This window comes from Lissotriton vulgaris, chromosome 11, assembly GCF_964263255.1.
Source record: "Lissotriton vulgaris chromosome 11, aLisVul1.2, whole genome shotgun sequence".
Taxonomy (NCBI): domain Eukaryota; kingdom Metazoa; phylum Chordata; class Amphibia; order Caudata; family Salamandridae; genus Lissotriton; species Lissotriton vulgaris.
Window position 1 is genome coordinate 399,337,072 of NC_141699.1, and position 22,656 is coordinate 399,359,727.

Consider the following 22,656-nt stretch of genomic DNA (forward strand, 5'->3'; position numbering starts at 1 on the left):
ACATAATACAAAGCATAAAGTGCCCTCCAACCATTGATTAAATACAATAAAATTAGACAAATAAAATCAGTGAAACACTGTCACACATTGATGTGTATAAAAGTCATGCTACAAATTTATAAGACACAATGATTTTCAAAAAGGCTAAAAACTAAATCCATCTATTCTATACATGGCACCAGTGTTGTCAGCCATTATTAGGTTGGAGATGATTAGTTATTAAAATAATTAACCTTTACAACATTCCCCCATGTGGGGATCCCTACTGACATTGCACTGATGTCCTATCTATTGACTGGTGTTAGGACATTTTTCCTCCTTATTCGCCAATTAGCAAATAAGAACCTGGAGACTGCTGGTGTCGGACTGTTAAGATTCTGCATGCCTCTGGGCCTGCTATACTCGAGGAAGATGAACAGGGCATGAGCCACTGTTTTTTTGCCATGGCCACAAGATGGGCAATCCATCTCGGCCATTCTATCAGCACTTGCCCATTTCGAAGTGATGGATAGAATAGGTAATGAACCATACCTGAACTGGACATACAGCTTTCTGGCTGTAAGAAAGGGGCTCTGTATATACTGTACCAAAGTAAGGTTCAGTGTGCACAGAGTCCACAGTCCCCAGAGGTATGGCAGAGGCTAAAGTTAGATATAACCTTACTCTCTAAAGTGGTAGCTTGGTCGAGCAGAAAGGCAGTATCAGAGGGCAGTGTAAAGCATTTGTTGTACACACTCAGTCAGCAAATGGTCTCACACACTTCAAGAACTGTACTCTAGGCCAATTGTTTTGTATATAAAAATATAGTTACTTTATTTTAGAACCACAGTGGTATCAAATAATTTCTCAGAATGAGATGTTGCAATTGAATACTTTCAAATAGCAATAGACTTTGGAATGAAATTGTTACAGTTGTTGCAATATGCAACACAAGTTAAACACAAAATAACATTGAGCTCAATGGGAAGTTTTAAGTAAATTCAATAAAATCACTTTATAAATGTTTTTCTTACTCGCGGCTGGACCCTGGATTCAGCCCTGGTGCATTTCCTGTAAACTGTTGAAAGAAATCATTTTTGTTATACAGGCGATTTTTGAGGAAGGTTTGTAAGTTTTGAAAAGACACTTGGAAGAAATTCTGGCAAAAACCAGGCAATGTATTTCTATGGAGGAAAATTGAGTTAAAAGTAAATCACGGTTATAATTACTTTTCAGGTTCAGTGCTGGGCTCAAATATACAGCACTGTGATCTCTCCTGATTACAGGTGAGTAATTTTGTTTTCGTTGATTGGCTGATTTTTAGTGAATATTTTAAAGTTGCAAAACTCAACACTGAGTGAAACTCAGCCAATGTTACCCTATGGAGAAAATCAAGTTATCGGTCTTTGGGTAAGTACTCGGCTGGCAGAGTTAAGATTCTGGGAGTAGACTCAGGGGTCTCCCAGGGTCAGGTAAGTACAGTTCTTACACCCTCAGCGGCATAGGGGCAGCCGGGTGGAGAGTGAGTAGGCCCAATGTTATCTTATGGAGGAGAGAGGGTCTTCGGTTGGTGGCTGCTAGTAGGCAGACCACGCGGCTGTAGGAGATGAGCTCCTGGTCACTTACTCAGGGCAAGTGGGGAAGTAGGGTAGGATAGATGCTGCACTCCCAGTGGCACCCGGACAGCTGGGTGCAGGGTGCTTTTGGACTTTCGGGCACCCAATGTATTTCAACGGGAGAACTGGAAGTTGAACAAAGGCTGCAGGCTCAAGGACGGATATTCTTCAGGTGCGACCACCACTTCAAGAGGTAAGTTGGAGTCTTGGAGGATAGGTAGACACCCAGGAGTTGGGCACAAGGGGCTGTGGGGCGCTGGGTGCAGGGGTGTCTTTTAGTATCAGGAAATCTTACCCTCAACTGGTCACGGATGGAGGGGTCCCTGGTTGTGAGGCTGCAGGCGTCGTCAGGAGCGTCTAGGAAGGTTCTTGGGTGCTGGATTCCGGGTCACAGTCGCCGCGGGGACGTCATCGTGGTCTTTATCCACTCTGGCAAGGGCCGGGCTCGGCGGGTTGCTGTTTGAGCAGAACCACTGCTCATGGGAGTCCAAGTTTTTAGATGAGCAAGGTAGTCAGGTCCTCCGGAGTTTTCGAGGTTGCTGACCACAGGAGATGCCAGGGTTTTAGCAGGAGCAGGTTCAAGGATTAACAGGCCTGTAGGGCTGGGGCCAAGTCAGTTGGTGTTGTCCTCTTGTTAGCAGCTGCACGGCAGGTCTTCTTTCTTCTTGTTCTTCTACTTGTTTCAAAATCGAGATCTACGGAAGGAAGGTGCAGGGTGCCCCTAAATACAAAATTAAGGGGCGTTACAGGTAGGGCAAGGGCAGGGACCAATGGGTCCCTGTCCCGGGGTGATTACACTCCCTATCCTGCCACTCTCCAGTGGGTGGGGGGCAGGAGCCTAGCTCTAATTGGGTACAACTCCCCATTCTCAAAATGGGAGAGCCCAAGGGGCACACCTCCTTTCCTTGACTGGGGGTGAGTGTTTGATTTGCTCAAACGCTCCGTCCATCATCCCCTTTTGTATCGCTTTGTTCGCCCTAAGTTGGCAGGGTATGCTCAGACGTGAGTCCCTTGCTCACTTTGCCACTGGATTCAAGATAGCCTGGCTGATGAGGATTATGAATCCGAAACCGGTCCCAGGATGCTTGTTTCCGGTCCAGGGAAGACATGGCTTGGCAGTTTGGGCTGGACTGTTCCCATGAGGCACAGGGTCAGACTGATTTGCATATGGCCATGTCTGAACTGGGGTCGCGGAGTGAGCTAAAGAATAGTGATGGATTAAACCCCGATCAGTTGAGTGGGGGCGAGTGTTTGATTTGCTCAAACGCTCCGTCCATCATCCCCTTTTGTATCGATATCAAAATCCTTGCTAGCATTCTGTTGGCGCGACTTGGCTAGGTAATCCCTATAGGAGCTGGACAGGCTGCTGGGAGACGGGGCGGGAGGGTGAGGGGCTAGTGAGAAGCAGTGGGGAAGTGGAGGGTGCTAGTGTGAAGCACTACTGCTGCCTTTGAGAAAGGGGGTAGATAATGCAGCACTGCTGCAAAACCGACCACTCAAAAATGCCCCCGCCCTTCCAGCCTAAAGGGAAAACGCCTGCTGCCCGCTACGCCCAGTCCGGCTCTGAATCCCCTCCCTGATTCACCACTCACAGGTCGGCTTCATGCCGGGCCACTCTTCCAGGAACAATCTCCGTGCTCTGACCAATACCCTCTGGGCTGCCAAGGACCTGCCGGTCGACACAGTTGTCCTGTCTCTAGACACCAAGAAGGCATTTGACCGCATCGCGTGGGGGTACCTCTTTGCCTAAAGTATGTGTGTAACCTGCACACCACTCTTCTTTAACTTCTGTATAACCTATCCTTTCTAAATTGGTGCAAACCTGCTTCCTGACTGACCCCTGTCAGGTATCTTTAACAACTGCACATTCAGACACAACTGTGTCTATTGCGGGAATGCACTGTTCAAAACTGCTCAGGTGCAATCTTCGCTGTGGTTATCATTCTAAAGTAATCCTGATAATTATCAACATGTACATTTACATATGTTTCATCAAGTCTCTTTATACTACCAAAGCAGCAACTGAAATCATTAAAAAAAAAAATCATTTCATAAATCATTCTTTACTTCAATGTATCAAATGCACAACTGATTTGAAGCACACATGTAACTAACTTAATTAGCAATCCGTTCTCATTGCCAATATATTTAAGTTATTTCTCACACATTTCAAATTAATACATGAAAGAAACGACGTTTTCATCTGTATTTAAGTTGAGTCCCAATGCATTTCGATGCATCTGCATCTTCGTCAGGGGAATAACCTCCAATCGGGCATTAATCCTTCATCCCAATCTCTTGAAACAAGCGACCTGTCCTGTGAATTCAAACTTTTCGAGGTGTGCCTAGATTCTTCCGCATCTGCCAGTTACCATGCCGTCTAGCCTTGTTATAAGCAGCCCATCCTGGTCGTCTCACTCGTTCCAACTCTGTTTAGCTGGGGGTCGCGTAACTAGTTAGCATGGAGGAGTCTCGTTCGTTATCGGAACCGATAACGAACGAGACTCCTCCATGCTAACTAGTTACGCTGCTTATAACAAGGCTAGACGGCATGGTAACTGGCAGATGCGGAAGAATCTAGGCACACCTCGAAAAGTTTGAATTCACAGGACAGGTCGCTTGTTTCAAGAGATTGGGATGAAGGATTAATGCCCGATTGGAGGTTATTCCCCTGACGAAGATGCAGATGCATCGAAATGCATTGGGACTCAACTTAAATACAGATGAAAACGTCGTTTCTTTCATGTATTAATTTGAAATGTGTGAGAAATAACTTAAATATATTGGCAATGAGAACGGATTGCTAATTAAGTTAGTTACATGTGTGCTTCAAATCAGTTGTGCATTTGATACATTGAAGTAAAGAATGATTTATGAAATGATTTTTTTTTTTAAATGATTTCAGTTGCTGCTTTGGTAGTATAAAGAGACTTGATGAAACATATGTAAATGTACATGTTGATAATTATCAGGATTACTTTAGAATGATAACCACAGCGAAGAGTGCACCTGAGCAGTTTTGAACAGTGCATTCCCGCAATAGACACAGTTGTGTCTGAATGTGCTGTTGTTAAAGGTACCTCTTTGCCGCCATGCAACGTTTCGATCTGGGTGACCAATTTATTGCTAAAGAACGACTGCTGCAGGACTGCCCAGCGGCTCAGGTCAACTGCAAGGGGTTCCTCTCTAATCCTATCCAGATCCAAAGGGGCACTCGTCAAGGATTCCCGCTCTCTCCCTCCTGTTCTTTTTTTATTTATATATTTTACATATATCAGTATTAATACGCAAAGTACATGGGTCATTGTATGTATACACATTGTGTGCATTCTTATGATATTCATAACAGTTTACATATTGCCGTAACAGGCATAAGTCTGCAATACATTGTTCACATACAGAGATGTTATCTCTATACTTCTGTTCAGCACTTTAAGGATTAGGGGCTAGATGTAGGTAATTTAGATTTACCGATTCTAAAATACCGAATTTTACCGATTCAGTATTTTAGAATCGGTAAATCTGATGTGGGTAATAATTCGGTATTTTTTACCGAATCGGTAAGATTCGGTATTTACCGATTCGGTAAATACCGAATCGGTATTTGCTATTTAATCCTATGGGCCTTGAAGCCCATAGGATTCAATAGCAAATACCAATTCGGTATTTACCGAATCGGTAAAAATACCGAATTGCAAAGGGGGACAGGGTGCCACTTTGACACCGTGTTGCACCCCTGTAACTGGCTTGTGCGCCATGTGGCACACAGACATGCCCTTAGGGCATGTCTGTGTGCCACATGGCACAGGTGTACATGCACAAATGTGCATGTACACAAGACTTCGTTATTTACCATGCAATTGTATTACATGGTAAATAACGAATTCTAAAGGCCCTGTAGCACTGTTAAAGGTTCTACCTACATAGGAAAATACAGATTCGGTAATTTTACCGATTAGTAAATTTACCGATTCTGTAATTTTACAGAATTGGTAATTTTACCGATTTGGTAAAATTACCGAATCGGTAAAATTACCGAATCTTTATGTTTTCAGTGCCCCTACATACCAATGTCAAAATACCGGTCGGAAACTGCCGAAAATCGGTATTTTCGGCCAATTCCGACCGGTATTTTGACACCTACATCTGGCCCTATATCTTTATTTCTCCTAACAACCCTATGTCTTTCCAGACCCCAATTATCCATGACATATCTATGCCAGGTGCAATGACTATCCTGTCTGGTTATTAAGCGTGATGTCAACTGGGTGCAATAGAAGATGTGTTTGGAGAAGAGACCATATATATCTGGGGCACAAAGCTAGTGGTAGTAACTCAGCGTAAGTGTTTGATCTTGCCAGAATATCATGTCTCTGACCCAGTCCTTAAACTTGGGCGCTCACCCACGTCCTCATCAACATGCAATTCTCCTTTTGGCTAATAAGAGCCCAAGAGAGACAAAGCGTCTATATCCAGCTTCAATATTTGCTGTATACCCCAATTGACCGACTATAATTGTAATTTTAATGGGTGGTGAGGTCATCTGTTCTAGCACTGAAAAAACTTGCAACCAATATTCCTGAACCCCGCTACAGCGGCATGCGAGATGTAAAAAATCTGCCTCTGTGGCATCCCACATCTATTACAGTTATCATTGTCTCGTAATTTAAATGTGTGCATTTTAACGGGAGTGTAGTAGGTGCGGTAAAAATTTATAATAAATAATTCGTAGACAGCAGCTTGCTGAGACTTGCTCTGTTTGTACACAGCAATAACCCCAATGATAGTCCGTTATTTCCTGCCCAGTATCTGCCTCCCATTTAGCCCTCGCGTCACATTGTTCTAAAATCTGAGTGGTATAAATGTTATGATATAATGTGGACACTGCATATGCCGCCATGTTACATCTCTGCATCAGTCGCAGCAGGATTAATGTCTCAATCAAACATATAGAAAAATGTCCATGGGGAGGGTGTTTTAGTGAAGATCTGTTGTAAGTTACGGAACTTTCCATTCAGATATGTTTCCCCAACATGCTATACTATACTGCTTTGTTTTAAAAAAAAAAACCTTCTTGTAGTACCGACATCTTGGGATGGTACGCCAAAGGAAGTAAAGGTGAATATAGCATAGGGGCTTGTAGCATTTCGGCTATGCACTGCCAGGCTGCTACCGTACAGGAGATGGACGTATGTTCGGTTTCACAAGGTTTCCATGTACCCATTAGAGCACCCTCAAGGGGTATTGGATCTGCTAGCCAATGTTTCACTGCTACGTGTGGCATGTATCTGGGGGGGTGAAAACAATAATGCACATAATGAGCCTGCGCCCAATTATAATATATTTCCAGGTTGTGAACATCAAAGCCTCCATGAGAATATGGCCTGGTCAGTACATCCCACTTCATCCTAGGCTGCTTACCACCCCATGTGAGCGTTATCATCTTCGTGCGTAGTGCTGCGAAGAAATGCGTACTCAGGTTAAATGGAATATTTAAAAATAAATATAGGAGTCAGGTGAGGACCACCGTTTTTATGAGAGATGTTCTTCCCGCCATTGAAAATGGCAGCGCAATCCATCTTGTGACACAATTAGTAATGTTTTCCAAGGCCTTGCCATAGGTTAAGAGCATTAACTCAGCGCGGTCTGTTATATGTATCCCTAAGTACTTAACCTCCGAATTGCACCATTCTGTACGGAAGTCGGGATTAAAAGGTTTTACGGAAGTAGTAATGGGGAATATTTGGGACTTTCCCAAATTAATGTGTATCCCAGATAGCCCTCAGAACCAAACTAACTCTCTCAGAATAGGGTTTAGGTTCTGTTCACGATCTCGGAGATAGACAGTAATATCATCTGCATATAAAGAGATGAGTATTTGCTGCATTTGGCAGCGTGGGGTTTTGTCCTGATGGCGTTGTCTCAATTTGGCCGCAAGAGGTTCAACAGCAAGAGCAAATAGTAGTGGGGAAAGGGGACACCCCTGTCTTGTCCCGCTTATAACTGAGAAGGGTGTCGATATCTGACCATTAATAAGAACCTTGGCTGTAGGAGAGTTATATAAAAGGTGTATCCATGACCAAAAAAATGACGTCTTTCCCATGCATTGCAATATGGCAAACAAATAGCCCTAATCCACCGAATCAAAGGCTTTCGTGGCATCTAGAAAGATCGCCATGAGTTCCAAGTTATGGTCTACATTTTCTGTATGGAAAACAATGTGCAAAGGTTGCTTGAGGTCGCTCTTCCCAGAATAAAACCAGCCTGATCAGGCAGCACTAGCTTTTTCATCAGCAAGCTCAATCTATTGGCTAGTATTTTAGCAAAGATGTTTGCATCATTGTTAATCAATGAAAGAGGCTGATAGGAGTCGCATGTATCTGCAGATTTTCTAGGCTTGAGGAGGGATGTGATAAGAGCTTCCCTCATGGAAGTCGGGAGTTCACCAGTCTTGTGAGCTTCCTCAAAGACCTCTTTTAGAATAGAGAGCAATTGTTTAATATATGTCTTATAAAAATCTATTGGGAGTCCGTCAGAACCGGGGGCTTTGACTAATTTCATTTGCATAATAGCAACACAAATTTCTTCATCTTTTATTGGAGCCGCTAGGAATTCCCTAAGTGCGTCCCCATGGCAACTGATTGCTACATCGTTTAGGTAATTAGACAGATCCAGTGGTTGCTGTCTACGAGTACTGTATAGAGTAGTGTAGTATGTGGTAAAAGTTTGATGCATATCTTCACTATCTCTGTGACTTACCCCATTTTCATCTGAGATCTCCATCACATAGTTAGAGAAACAAGGTTTACAAATTCCTTCCGCTGGGGCTTTGCTTGGCCGTTCTCCTTCTCCATATCTCCTTGTCATAAAATGTTTCCATCTAAAACGGGCTTCCCTTTCTGCAGTGTCTTTATATTCTGAGAGTTTGTCTCTGAACCTTGCTTGAAACTCTCCCTTTGTGCTGCTCCCCATTACACCCTCCAGTTGTTTCAGCTCATTCTCTAGTGCCTGTAGGCGTCGCCTTATATACCTCAAGACCCCAAAGTTTTGGCTTTGCAAAATCCCCACACTGTGACCTTAAAGGCCTCCCATACCTTACCAACATGCGCAAAAGAGACTACATTTCTTTGAAAGAAGTCCGTAATCTCTTGTCCCAATTCAGTCTGGAAAACTATGTCCAGTAGTGCCTCCAGGTTAAGCCTCCAGGTTCGGGGAGCGGCATTGAATCCCGTAGGGGATAATGTCAAGCACAACGGAGCATGACTGCAGTATGTCCTAGCCAAGTGCTCTGCATTTGTTATCCAAGGCCCTATGCCTCGGGTCACCACCCAGTAGTCTAATCTTGACCATGTGGAGTGTTGAGCTGTGTTATGTGTGCCCTCCTTTGTTGCAGGATGCATGTGCCTCCAGGTATCAACAAGCCCATAGTCAGAGAATATATCCAGCAAGATATTGTGTGTTTTGGTATAATGGTGTGGGACGGGGTTGGATCTGTCGTTTATTGGATGTAATGTTGTATTAAAATCTCCTCCCCATAGTACATGTGTGGATCCTAATTCGAGGATCTGTCCCTATAGGCTTGGTATAGAAGTCTGGATCATCTACATTGGGTCCATAGTAAAACATTAGCGTGACAGAGTGTGGGCCCAGCCTACCCCACATCATGCAGTATCTCCCACGAGGGTCAGAAATCATCCCTCCTGAAATGTATGGAACTTTTTTTTTATGAGGATCGCTGTGCCCTATGGTGTATGAGGAAAACGAGGAGAAAACTCTTTACTTCGACCATTTGGCAGCAAATGTGGAATTGTGGGATCAAAGTGTGTCTCCTGGAGCATGGCGATATGTATGTGGTGCCTATCTAAGTAGGTTAGTATTTGCCGATGTTTTCATGGATCCCCAAACACCCTGACATTCCATGGTAAAAGATTTATATTTAGTGCTGTTGTATCTAGAGGCGTAACTTCAGCATTATATACTTACCAAATTGCATACTCAATGCTGCCCACCTTCTTCTGGACATGTATCAGCAAATGTGCCCAGGTCATATCTTCTGCAAAGGTTAAACAATGTTCCCCGTCCCCCATCCCACAACAGCAACCCAAACATGCTTGTATGTTTCCACCCTCCCACAACAAACAAACCCATTAACAACATGGTCAAAGAACCCAAAATAAATGGGGAAAGCCCTTGGGGTATACACTAGTGAACTCCCTTCCCTACTGTATGATGACAAGTTCACCAGTACCCTGAGGGGGGGAGGGGTGCCCAGTTTCGTCCATACTGGAGTCCCATTTCTTTTGTTACCCGGGACCCTCCCTTCATTGCTTTTCCCAATCCACTTATCTGTGAGCTATATCATGATGATGTCTTTTATGAAGGTCATGTGAGGCTTAAACCATGCTCATAGGCAATTTTCAGAAGGTCTGTTGTGTTCTTTGTTTTCTGTTATGATTGTTTCTTCTCCCCCGCCTTACACTGAGTTCATATTAATAGAGCATAAAGTCAGTGTGTTTTTTTTCTGCGAGGATATATTGTACATTGGGGTATCATTCCTGGTTTGTCACCTCCCTGGATACTAGTCAGATGTTTGAGACGATGAACACGCCGGATTGTCCTGTGTTGATCGTTACGAGGCTCGTCTCTTAACACGTTTAAGGAAATCTTCTGCCTGCTGAGTGTTTATGAAAAACATTTCTTTACCCTGATGTGTTACACGTAGGAACGCTGGGTACATTAAGGCTTAATCTATTTGTGCCTGACAAAGTTTTTGTTTGGCTGGGATAAACTTCTGTCTCGCCTCTTGCACTGCAGCCGTAAAATCAGGGTATAAGGTAAATTTGTTGCCTTCAAAGCTCAAGTGTCTTTTTTCCCCTGGCCAATTTAAGAGCCGTATCTCGATCCAGCTAATTGAGTAAGCGCGCTGTAATCGGTCGAGGAGTAGCTACTGGAGGCAGTCTAGGGCTTAGTGAGCGATGCACCCTTTCCACTGTCAGTTGTGCCGATAATGACTCAACGCCAAACGTGTCACGCAGTAGACATTCAATGAAGTCTTCCATGCGTCCTGTATTAGTGCTCTCCTGAACACCAATCACATGTATATTGTTGCGCCTACTGCACGCTTCAAAGTCCTCATTCTTGGCGGCGATAACTTTGAGGAGCGTGTCCATTTGAGCTACCTTTCTTTGCACTTCAGTTGTGGTGTCTTCATTACCCGATATTCTTCTCTCCGTCTCTTGAATCCGTTCATTATGTTCATCTAATTTATGAACTATGGAGTCCATATGTGCTGTCATTGAATCCATTTAACTCTCCATGGAGGTGAGGCTGTGTTGCATAGCCCTTAATAAGTTCTTGACATCATCCTCCTCCGTATTCCATGAATCCTGTGTACGGTCTGTGTTCAAGTGATCTTGCTCATCCGAAGATGAGTGCATGGTAGCTTTTCTGTTTTCAAAGGGTAGTTTTTACTATTTCCCTTGAGTCTTCCTCATGACTATTGCAGTTTGACACTGGCAAGGACACTCCAATTCGCCCGTGCACTGGTTAGCGCACTGTACTGTTGTACAGGGAGGGTCTGGACACCAGTACTACAGTTCCCAAAAATAACCTGTATTCAGTGATGTATTATGACGCAATAACCCCATCAACCAACGGTACTGAGGTATTGTGTAATGTAGTTCCTGTGATGGTTATGTCCACAGCCTTTATAGCTGATGAGCCAATCACCGGTAAGTGTGCGCACCAGTCCTCTATATATGTGTGCACCTTTGCCTATATCACAAGGCAATGGATGGGAAGATGTGTTTTTTTGTCTAAAGATTTATCGCTGTGTGTTGCATATACATTTTCCCCAATTATTATGTTTACTCTGCTTGTTGCCTTAACCCAGCGCTCCAACTGTAAAATCAAGTCTTGTTCTGTGCATGTTCACTTTCCGCTTCTTCCTCAAGTTTGGTTCCCCATACCACAGCTGCGTCTTACACTCCGAATGGAGACTTTTCCCCCCACTGCACCACACTGGTCCTTCTTATCGCCCGCTCCTGTAGCGCTCAGGCAATCACTCACCGCGCAATTGAAATTCCTGGCCGTCTTCCAGATTGTGTGATGGCAGTGCCATGTCTTCTCCGTAGCGGCTCCGCCCAATATCCCACACTAGTAAATTATTACTCTGCCAAAGTCATCTCAGCAGCTACAACATCATGGGTGTAGGCAAGTGTACCCAGTGGAGCCCTGCTTTAGTCTGACTCGCGTGTCGCTCCAGCCTTCTGCGGCGTTAATGCAGTTACAGTGGCCTACTAGCCTAGTGGGCGTCTCGGGGCTCACGTTGTAGGTGGAGCCAATGTTTAGTTGCACAGCGTCTTAGGATTCGGCGCTGCCGGGATGCGTGAGCGTTATTCCAGTGCTAAGACACTTGCTGGTGGGGCAAAGGAGCGTCCATAGTAAGCAGGGGTCAGTGCTGGTTCTTGGCACCTGTCAAAGCTGCATATAGTCGATCATGGGCAGGATAAATTACCAGATTATTCCACCGGGCAGCAAGAGCCTCACTGCAGAGCAGCCATCTTGGTCGTGCGCCATCTAGCACCCCCTACCCCTCCTGTTCCTCCTGGCTATGAAGCCTCTCAACTCAGTCATCAGCCACTCATCGCGGGTGTGCCTCTCGCGAGCAGCCTTTCCAAAATATACCTCTACGACCAGGATGTACTACTTACCCTTACGGACCTCCACTGTTCCTTACTGGCGCTATTGGAAATCATAGACGGCCTTGTCTGGATATAAAGTAAACTGGGGCAAGAGCGAGGGTCTACCCTAGTAAACAGGGGCTCAGTGCTGGTCCTTGGCACCCTGCTTAGCTGCGTCCAAATTCATGGCACACCGCTCCTGCAGAGGTCTCGGCCTCCCTTCTGTGGAACACTATGCACTCGCCCTCCACCTCTAACAACTAGCTTACCTCCTTCCAGGTATCCCGGATCCGCCAATGTGGACCCAAGTGGAACGGTCGCTTCTCTTGTGCAGCGATGGCTTCAGCCTTCTTTACCCTAACTGTGCTTCCCAGCTGCACCTTCCGCATCCAGTGCTTCAGGCCATGCACAATAACTGCATAGATGGCCAGGTCCTCCGGTGGACTCCATGGAAGGATGCGGACACGCGTACCCTGGACCAGATATTGCTTGACAGCGATCGGAAACCCTTCGTCCAGCTGAGAGAAGAATTCGGCTTGCAACCACAGCAAGTCTGGCGCTATCTGCAGTTACAATGCTGCATAGGTCCACACCGTTGGTACCTACAATCTTCTCCACTGGTAACCTACCTAGTCATATTGGGCTGCCACAAGGGTGTAATATCGGGACTCTATAGCACACTAACAAACCATCTTTTTTCCCAACCCCTTCTACGTTGTTTCCGCACCAAGTGTCAGGACCGCCTGCAAATCTGCATTGAAGAGGAGGACTGGGTGCACATCCTGGAGGCCCTTGACAGGGGCACCCGGGAAGCCCGGTTGAAATTCTGCCTCTATAAAACGATACACTAGTAGCACTGGACCCCGACAAACTGCAAAGAGCCAGCCTCCTCCCCCACAAGAAATGCTGGAGGTGTTCGAACACCCATTGCAACCTAACCCACATCGTTTGCGAATGTTCCTCAGTCCGGGCCATTTGGTCTCATGTTTGGGACACCTTGAAAGCCTCCATGCCACTGCCACTTACCCCACCTGTTATTCTCCTTTCTGATACGGGAGACTCCCCGGACCTCCCTCGCCAGCAGCGTTGCCTCCTCTACACGGCCATGGCTATGGCCAAGATCGGTATCTTCAAACACCCTCCCCTCGCAGGAAGATTGGACAGTGGTGATGATACAGACAGTGTCACATGAGCTTGTCATTTATAATTTACAAGACCAAGGGGGAAGTGTTCACACAGACATGGGTTCCCTTCCTCTTGGACGCCTCCGGAGGGGTAAAAATATTAACCCTACCCCTCCTCCTACCTGTTACCCAACTGGCACACCGGGACCAGCTCAACAGGGGGCCATGCGGACTACCCCTGCCATCTGTTCGAGATGCTTCCTACTATACCGCCATATCACACAATCCAAATTCTGCTGCACAACAACCCATCTTTTGCAAACACAGTCCTTTCTACTCGACACAACATTACCCCTTCCTTCCTACCCCTTCCTTTCCTCCAACCACAACCCACAACAGCCATCCCCTCCCCCTCTTCCCTCCTCCCCCATTACCATTGCATTACCATCCCTCCTTCTATTATTATGTTACTACTTTACATGTACCCGCTCCCTCTCCTTCTTCGTCTGCCACACTCTCTTTTCTGCTCCTTCCTTCCCCTCGGACACTCAGATAAGTGGATGCCCCATCTGTGGATTGCCACTGCTGCACGCCCTGCCACTACCTCCCTGTAGTCCTCACAGGGTCCTACCCTCTCCTCCCAGCAGGTGGTCCTCTTTGGCCCAACACTACGTGGCTTTCTTTCTTCCCCTCCTCACCAGCATGCAATCACACGCTTCAACCGTATGGCACGTGAGCGTAGAGTGGCTGGCTGCCCCCTCAGCCGCATGAGGGAGGTTACGTCCTCCCTCCCTATGCCCATCCCCAATGGGAACAGGGACCCTTTCCTTCCCCCTCTCGGGACCACAGCCGCTGGGTTCCTCAAAAATTGCTGTCCGGGGAGACACCCAGGCAAACCTTCTGACTCTTCTGTATTATGTACCATCTTCCTTTGCCTCCCCCCCACCGCTCATCCCTTCTCTCCATGTTCCTACCCCCTCCCTTCTTGAGTAGCATTTCACTGTACTGCGTCTTCCTTCCAGTATTATATTGTAACCATGTCCAGTGTTTTTGTTTCAATAAAAAAATTACTACAAAAGAAAAAGTTGCATTAATGTGTCCCAAAGCAGAGGATAGCGAGAAGACAATTTGACTGTCATCTGCATACAAGAACAAAGTTAGTCAACAGCTTTCCACCATGTCCGCTAAAGGGCATACATATATGTTGAAGAGCATTGGGCTTAGGGCCAAGCCCTGGGGAACACCAGAAGTGAGGGCACATCGTCCTGATCTGGCATTTGTTGAGAAGACCGGAAATAAACAGCCATCCAGGAATGTCGCCATCCAGGCCAAAGTTGTACCCTCTAGTCCTAGTGTCATTAGCCTTTCCAGGAGGATGGAATGGGATACAGCGTTGAAAGCCGGGCTGAGATTTAAAAGAATCAATGCTTCTGTACTGCCCCCATCCAGGAGCTGTCTCAGATGTTCAGTGACTCTTAGGAGGGTGGATTTAGTACTGTGTCCTGCTCAAAAGCCCGACTGCGAAGGATGGAGAAAGTTTTGATCTTCAACAAAGGTGGCAAGCTGCAAGTTCAAGTGTTTCTCCAATAATTTGGAGCATTAAAATCGGACTAAAATTGGACCAGTTGGTGGGGTCAAGGGGGGGCTTTTTTTAAAGCGATAAGACCATGGCATGTTTCCAAGGTGGCAGGATAAGTTTCTCACGTAGGGAGGAGTTGAGTTGTTCGACTACTATTTGAAGAAAGTCCAAGTCCAGAATATTGAGTTTGGATGGAGGAAGAGGGTCACGTGGTGAGCCCAATTTGACAGACCCCAGTAGAGTCAGAAACAAAGGGATATCCACAGGAGTCATTGATGAATTATCTTCCCTTCTTAATCCCGGTGCTACTACCAGGTAGGGTATTATTAGCTTGCTCATCAGCCGTATGCGCCCTTCACGAGGTGGAGCTGAATAGCAGCTACCTTTTTGCCGAAGAAGTGTGCCAACTCTTAACTTTGGTGTAGAGACAGCAGAGGTGCCAGAGAGATTTTTCTAGGGCCCTAAAGATCAGTTGCCACATTAAAAAAAGTCTTAGGACAATTTTGGCCTTGGCAATTTTAGATGAATGAAATGCCACCCTGGCTGCTTTGCAAAGTCCATGATAATATGTCAGAGCTGATTTGTACTCCGTTTTGCAGTCCTCATCATAGGATTTTCTCCACACTCGAAGGCCTTACAGCATTTTTTCTCTAGGCGAAGAGCTGTGCAGAACCATGCGGCAAGGGGGAATTCTCAGTGAGGGCCTCAATGTCATTGGCAAAATTGCCTCCAGAGAATTTGTCAGCCAATCCTCAACTAAGGGTTAATTTGGTCCACTGTCTGTGTCAAGTCTGGTACAGTATAACTCAATTGTGTGTTCAGCGCAAGGGCGTCTAGTCACTGCCAAATGATCTGACCAAGTTAGTGATAGGGGTAAGTCTGAAGTGAGGTCTGTAATATTGGAAGAAATGTGATGAAGGAGATAGCCTGGCCATGTGTGGGTGCTGAGTTCACAAGCCCTAAATGCAACATACTCAAATGATCTATGAGCGTTGTTGCCAGGTTAACTGTGGGGGCTTCAAGATGAATATCGAAATCCCCTAAGAGTGTGAAATTAGCACACTACAGAGACAAGCATTTACAATGCAATGGTTTCGCCTTTTGAAAAGTTTGATCTATTGGCATTGTAAATGACAAAATTTGTATTTATGTGTTGGTTTTGAAAACATATAAATAAATGGCATTGTTATTTACATTGCCATTACTTAATCTCTTGCAAATGTGAGACCTATTGTACCCTACAAATGAGCTCAGCAGACAGCAATTACAGCCACACACACACTCACCCAGAGCCAGCCACACACACACACACACACTAAGAGTCACACACAAACACACACACATAGCCACATACACACACCCTGAGCCACATACACACACCCTGAGCCACATACACACACCCTGAGCCACACACACACACTCAGAGCCACACACACACACTCAGAGCCACACACACACACCCCCAGAGCCACACACACACCCCCAGAGCCACACACACACACACCCAGAGCCACACACACACACCCAGAGACACACACACCCAGAGACACACACACCCAGAGACACACACACCCAGAGACACACACACACACCCAGAGACACACACACACCCAGAGCCACACACCCACAGAGCCACACCCACACACCCACACACCCAGAGCCACACACACCCACACACCCAGAGCCACACACACACACACCCAGAGCCACACACACACACGCACTCAGAGCCACACACACAAAAACGTCCCTAGTTATAGTTTAACCGGCTTGCATATTGCTTTGTACTAATGGAATATATTAATGTAACAAGTCACGGTATGATGTTTCATTGGGTTATCTGCTCGTGATGCATAATTCTGTCCTCAGTAAAGTTACCGGAGCGTTCAAAACACCGCAATCGAACTACAGGATGACATCATTATTCCTCCTGTAGTTCATTCTGCATGCCCTGAATATATTTCATTAATGATTTGAAAACAGTCACAAAATGTAGTAAAAGTAATTAAATGGCCAGTGTTATGATGTTTCATTGGGTTCTCTGCTCGTGCTGCATAATTCTGTCCTCAGTAAAGTTACCGGAGCGTTCAAAATACCGCGATTGAAATCTCGCGATATCGTAAAGAACCACAAATGCAATCACTGAGAGTAAATGGCTACTTTACATCACACCTACCAGAATGCATAGGGCCGGGAGGATGGGATTGAGATTGCTAGCCAGAGTGCTATCCTACCCCAGGTTTGTGTTTTTGAAGATTTGTAAGTACTTGACTAGACTTTAAAGCGTGTTCAATTCTTTGGCTGTCGAAGTACAGTCAGCGCCAGAGGACATGTTTCTGTCTCCCATCCATCCAGCCAGAGTGTGCAGTCGCTGCATGGCGCAGCAGATGGCCGAAGGGAGGACGGGGTCATGACCTCACGTCCCTCCACGGCCTTCTTTGTGACTACAAGACTGGATCTGCGGACAGTGGCCGTAGTAATGAGCTTGGTGGCCATTTTGGACAGTTTAGACAAAACTCACGGCTTTGGAGACACACTTTCAGCTCCTTTCACCGCCATGGCCCTGCCTGAGTCACAGGTTCGGTGAAACGCACAGAAAAGTCACGACACGGGGCCTAGAAAAATACATCAACGAAAAGCTTACCTTAAACTCGAAAACAGAGAGCCAACATGACACGGGCTAAAAGACAGCAACGAGACACGAAAAACATGCAGCATAAATACGAAAACAGGGCAATAACATGAGACAGAGTATACATACAAAGTGAAAACAAAATTATAAAAAAAAGCTGCTTACCTGATCGCAAATACAAAGTACTTCCTTGGCAACTTCAAACTCGCAGCAGAATCCTGGCAAAGACACTTCGACAATGAACCAAAAAAGCCAAGAGCCCAAAAAACAAATATACATGCCCACCGCCACATGACGTGGGCAAAATGAGAAAAACTGTCGGGAACGCCCACGAATCTGGTCGGGCCATGACGGACAGATCTCTGTTCCAATGGCTAGCCTCCATTTATGGAGCTAACCAATGGAACAGAGAGGCGGCACAAACATCCATACTGTAACTCATAAGATTTCGCCTGCGCGAAAGTCTGCTGCGCAGCTTTCGGCGAGGCGAAACCTAATAAAGGGCAAGGAGGTCGGAAACTGCTGAGCACCAATTAGCTGTATATCCTGGAGGACGGTATATAAAGGCCCCAGATACTGCGAGTTTGTGGGTGAGAAATAAAGAGAAAAAAACAAAGCTTCACAGTCAGGGATGGATAGTTCTTGGACTTTGCATTGGTATTTGCCTTTAAAAGAGAACTGTGATCCCTCCTCCTGCCCTTCCCTACAGATCCTTTCTAATGATGGCATAGTTACAAGGTATTGCGGCAATCACATCTGGTGAAGATGCTTCATGCAGCAAAGTTTCGGTTAGAAAAAGGGCGTCTGGATCGTTTTCCAAAAAAAAGTTGAGTGCTGCTGATGTTAAGGTAGGGATCAGCATTTAATGTTAAAAAACAGAATTCGGGGGGAGGAGCCAAGATGGCGTCCAGGTCGGACGCGTAGTCCCTCGACTCCGAGGACCGTCACCTCCTTCGTACCTATCCTGCCGGTGATCCTGAACCGAGATGGCACACCGCGGAAGCAGGCGGGCTCCGACGGCTTGTGCCGGAATCCCGAGGCTCGCGCTACACTGCAAGTGGGCGAACCGTCCGACGGCAGTTCGCGGCCTGTTTCAGCTCTGAGGCCGGGACCTCGCGTGGATGTCGAGACCGGCTGCCAGGCGCACAACATCAGACTTCAGCGACTGTTGTGATCCGGTCGGAATTTTTTACCGCGAAATGGCCGAGCCTGCATTCATTGCCCCGCTGGACTGCAGGTACAGAGATGAGTGTGCCTGCCGGTTCGATCGTTTAAGTCGTTCGTCCGTATGAGCCCGGTCTGTTGGCTTCCCAGTGACTGCTTGTGTACTTTCCCGCTAACGGCGGGCGGCTCCCGACCTCTCCGTTCCCTTATCATCGGATGGGGCGGCATCTCTAAGGGACAACGTTTGTGGCCCATCTCGGTTCTGCCTGCCGCCCCTTGCCTCCTAGGGAACTTATGCCCCTTTGTGCGTAGCCTGGCTTGATCCATAGCGTCCCTACTGAAGACTATGGAGGGCGTACTCGAGTGCAGCATTGAAATGTCTGTGACGCAGTGTGGTCGCGGATGTATGGAGCAGCGGGCCATGTTTGGAAGGGAAAATGGAGATGTTCTGTGCTATATTGACTTATTGGCAGCTGTTGTTTCCCTTCACCGTGATATGGTGTATTCTACTCGAGCTCTGGCCAGCAAGGTGGACGACATAGTGTGTGCACTGGGATGCTTCAAAATGGCTGACTCGCAGGTCCACAGTAACTCTCCTTCCTCCATGCCCGCCGGCAACAAGATGGCTGCCTCATGCGCCCCCAAGCCCCGAGATGCCTCACGCTGTGGCTGGTGTTCGCCCGGGACGGCGTGCAATCAGTGCTTCGCGACCGCGACAGCAGTGCTCGCCCCATCTCATGCCCCCTGTTTCCCGGGGTCCGCTCCGGAAGGGACCGAACACTGAGACTTTCTTCCCAGGCCCGGCTACGCCTTACAACAAGGGAACTGTGTATCTTGTGCCCTTCCTGGGATCACTTGCTCTGCTTGTACCTGGACCAAAATGGATGCTGCTGCCACAGACACGAGTCTGACCTGCTGCTGGACGAAACTCCGGCAGGGGAGGCCTGGAAAATAGGTTTCCTGTCCAGGGAGGTGCCAGCACCCACCCAGACAGGGTTTTGTGTATTGGGGCAGGGAGGGCTGCATCAGCAGATGCTTTTCCAGACACTGCCTGCGGCACACAAGGTGCTCCATGCATAGCCCGGTTCAAACCAGTTGCTGGGGCACTCTGCCCTAGCTCTGGCGCGAAACTGGACAAAGGGCAGGTAGTCCAGCCCCCATCCTTAGTAAAAGTATAGGAGCTGTGTTCCTAGGACTTTAGATAACCTAGGCGAATCTTTGAAAGACATATCCTGGACCTTCGACGTTCCATTCTGACTGGAAGACGGAAGATATCTCCCTTGTGGTCAAGGAGTGACCACCCTGTTCAAACAGGCACCAACAGCAACTTTGCCGGTCTGCATTTTCAAAGCCCCCGCCGGATCCCGAAGAAATCTGCAACACAGGAACTGGACGTCCAGACTTCTCAGACCCCGACCCACATCCACAGCGAGGCTGAGACCCGTGGCGGACACGAAAGACGTGGGACCGGAACTCCTGAACATCCTGCATTTTGCAAGCTGCACTCCTTCAAAAAGGTATCTCAAAGTTGTGCTTTGGGGTGCTTGAAGCCCCAGACCCGGGCACCATTTGCACCGAAGCTCAGGCCTCCACACTCCACGAGTGTCCCGTGGGGCCCGCTCCTGCATTTCAGCTTGACGCGTCTCCCGGTTCGTTGTTCGTTGTCCGTTGGCTAGTGAGCCCCCTGAAGACTCCATGTGGAAACTAACTCACTTTCCTGGTTGCTCCAGGCTTGCTCCAGCTTCCCTGAAAAGGAGAAGTGCCACAGACCTTGCTGGTCTGCAACAGAGCCAATCTCGACATCCTGCGTGGGTTGCAGTTGCCAAGGCTTGTTGGGTCCAATACGGATAACGACACCGCAGTTAACTAGATCCATCGTGGGACAGCTCGAATCCAGCACCCGGTCATCGTCCATGCTCCAGGACCTCGTGGCTCAAGAAACAAGTTCGACTACTTCACCTGAAATCACCCGAAATCACCCGACATCACCTGGTTCCTTCCTGGTCAATGGCTAGTGACCCAGACTCCGTCCCGTATGCTTTCAGGTTCTTCAGATTTTCGATCCACCCTTGGATCCACCTTGACACTTTTCCTCTGGTCGCCTGCAGCACTTCTTTGCAGCTGTCCATAGAAAACGACAACAAAATCCGACACGAAAAGACACCCATGCACCCGGCTTCCCTTGGTGAGGTAACATGAGTACTGCGGTGCTCCCGGAGTACTCATGTTACCTTACCAAGCAATTACAGCCACACACACACACACCCAGAGCCAGCCACACACACACACACACACACACCCAGAGCCACACAGACACACACACCCAGAGCCACACACACACACCCAGAGCCACAGACACACACACCCAGAGCCACACACACACACACACCCAGAGCCACCCACACACACACACCAGGAGCCACACACACACACACACACCAGGAGCCACACACACACACACACCCAGAGCCACACACACCCCCCCCCCACCCAGAGCCACACCCCCACCCAGAGCCACACCCCCACACCCCCACCCAGAGCCCCCCACCCCCCCACCCAGAGCCACACACACACACCACCACCCAGAGCCACACACACACACCCCCACCCAGAGCCACACACACACACCCCCACCCAGAGCCACACACACACACACCCCCACCCAGAGCCACACACACACACCCAGAGCCACACACGCCTACATCCCCGTAGCCTGACTGCCTCACGCAGATGGTGGTTGTGTCAGCAGGGGGAAGACGGCACAGACACACACACCCAGAGCCACACACTCACACACCCAGAGCCACCCGCACACACACACCCAGAGCCACACACACACACACACACACACACACACACCCAGAGCCACACACACACCCAGAGCCACACACACACACCCGCCCAGAGCCACCCCCACCCAGAGCCACACACACACACCCCCACCCAGAGCCACACACACACACCCAGAGCAACACACACCTACATCCCTGTAGCCTGGCTGCCTCACGCAGATGGTGGTTGTGTCAGCAGGGGGAGACGGCGAAGGAGACAAGAATGGGGGCAATCAAACAAAACTAAATATGCCTCTCTCGTCACCCACGCTCCACGGCAACACCATCCCTACACAAGGCAGAGCCCATAACCCACTGTGCCAGCCACCCGCTCCGCGTGCTGCAGAGCGCTAAGAGCCCCCGCCTCCTCGGCGGAGTACGCAGCGCTACATAAATGCTACAGTAGAATGAAATACAAACAGCTGCATGAGAGGCACGCAGCTGACGCCGTCCAACACAAGGGTGCCCTGCAGGGAACGTGTGGGGGCCACAGGGGTACACAAGGGGCAGCAGTATTCAGAGCCTGGCTTGTGTTTTGTCTCACTTTTCCTGCCAACGGCGTGGCACAGCTTGGAAGCCGTGTGAAGGAGAAGCCGCCCCGGGATCGGGTTCCCACTCAGAGGAGGGGCCGAGACATCACTCTGGGTGCTAGGCGCTTCAACTGTGCCCGAGAGACGGGAGGAATGCCCAGAGAGGCGCTGCAGGCCACGTCCTTCCCACCACAGGACCACCGAGGGCCGGGCTGGGCCAAGGCCCGGTGCAATGGGAGACACGGGGCACTGCTCAGAGATCGCCTACAGCCGTCAGAGTCTGACACTTGGCGTTACGCCCGAGTGAGAGTCAAGCACTCAGTGCACATAAGGCTGCGCTGATGGGGCAGGTAGACATGGGCTGGCGTCCCACCCACCTGGAACCGAGGGCAGACTGCGCACAGAGGTCTTCAGGATGGGGGGATTAGGGGGCACGCACAGAGATTATCACATCCCATATGACTCATCACTAAACAAACATAATGCTCGTCTCAGCGCCAGGATCCCCTCGCGGGTAAC

At 48.1% G+C, this 22,656-nt stretch overlaps 1 protein-coding gene across 1 annotated transcript in view; it reads right to left on the reverse strand.

Annotated features, from left to right (window-relative positions):
• The window catches only part of UQCC3 (ubiquinol-cytochrome c reductase complex assembly factor 3), a 125,716-nt gene that overhangs the window by 55,731 nt on the left and 47,329 nt on the right, over positions 1 to 22,656 (reverse strand). The window lies entirely within an intron of this gene.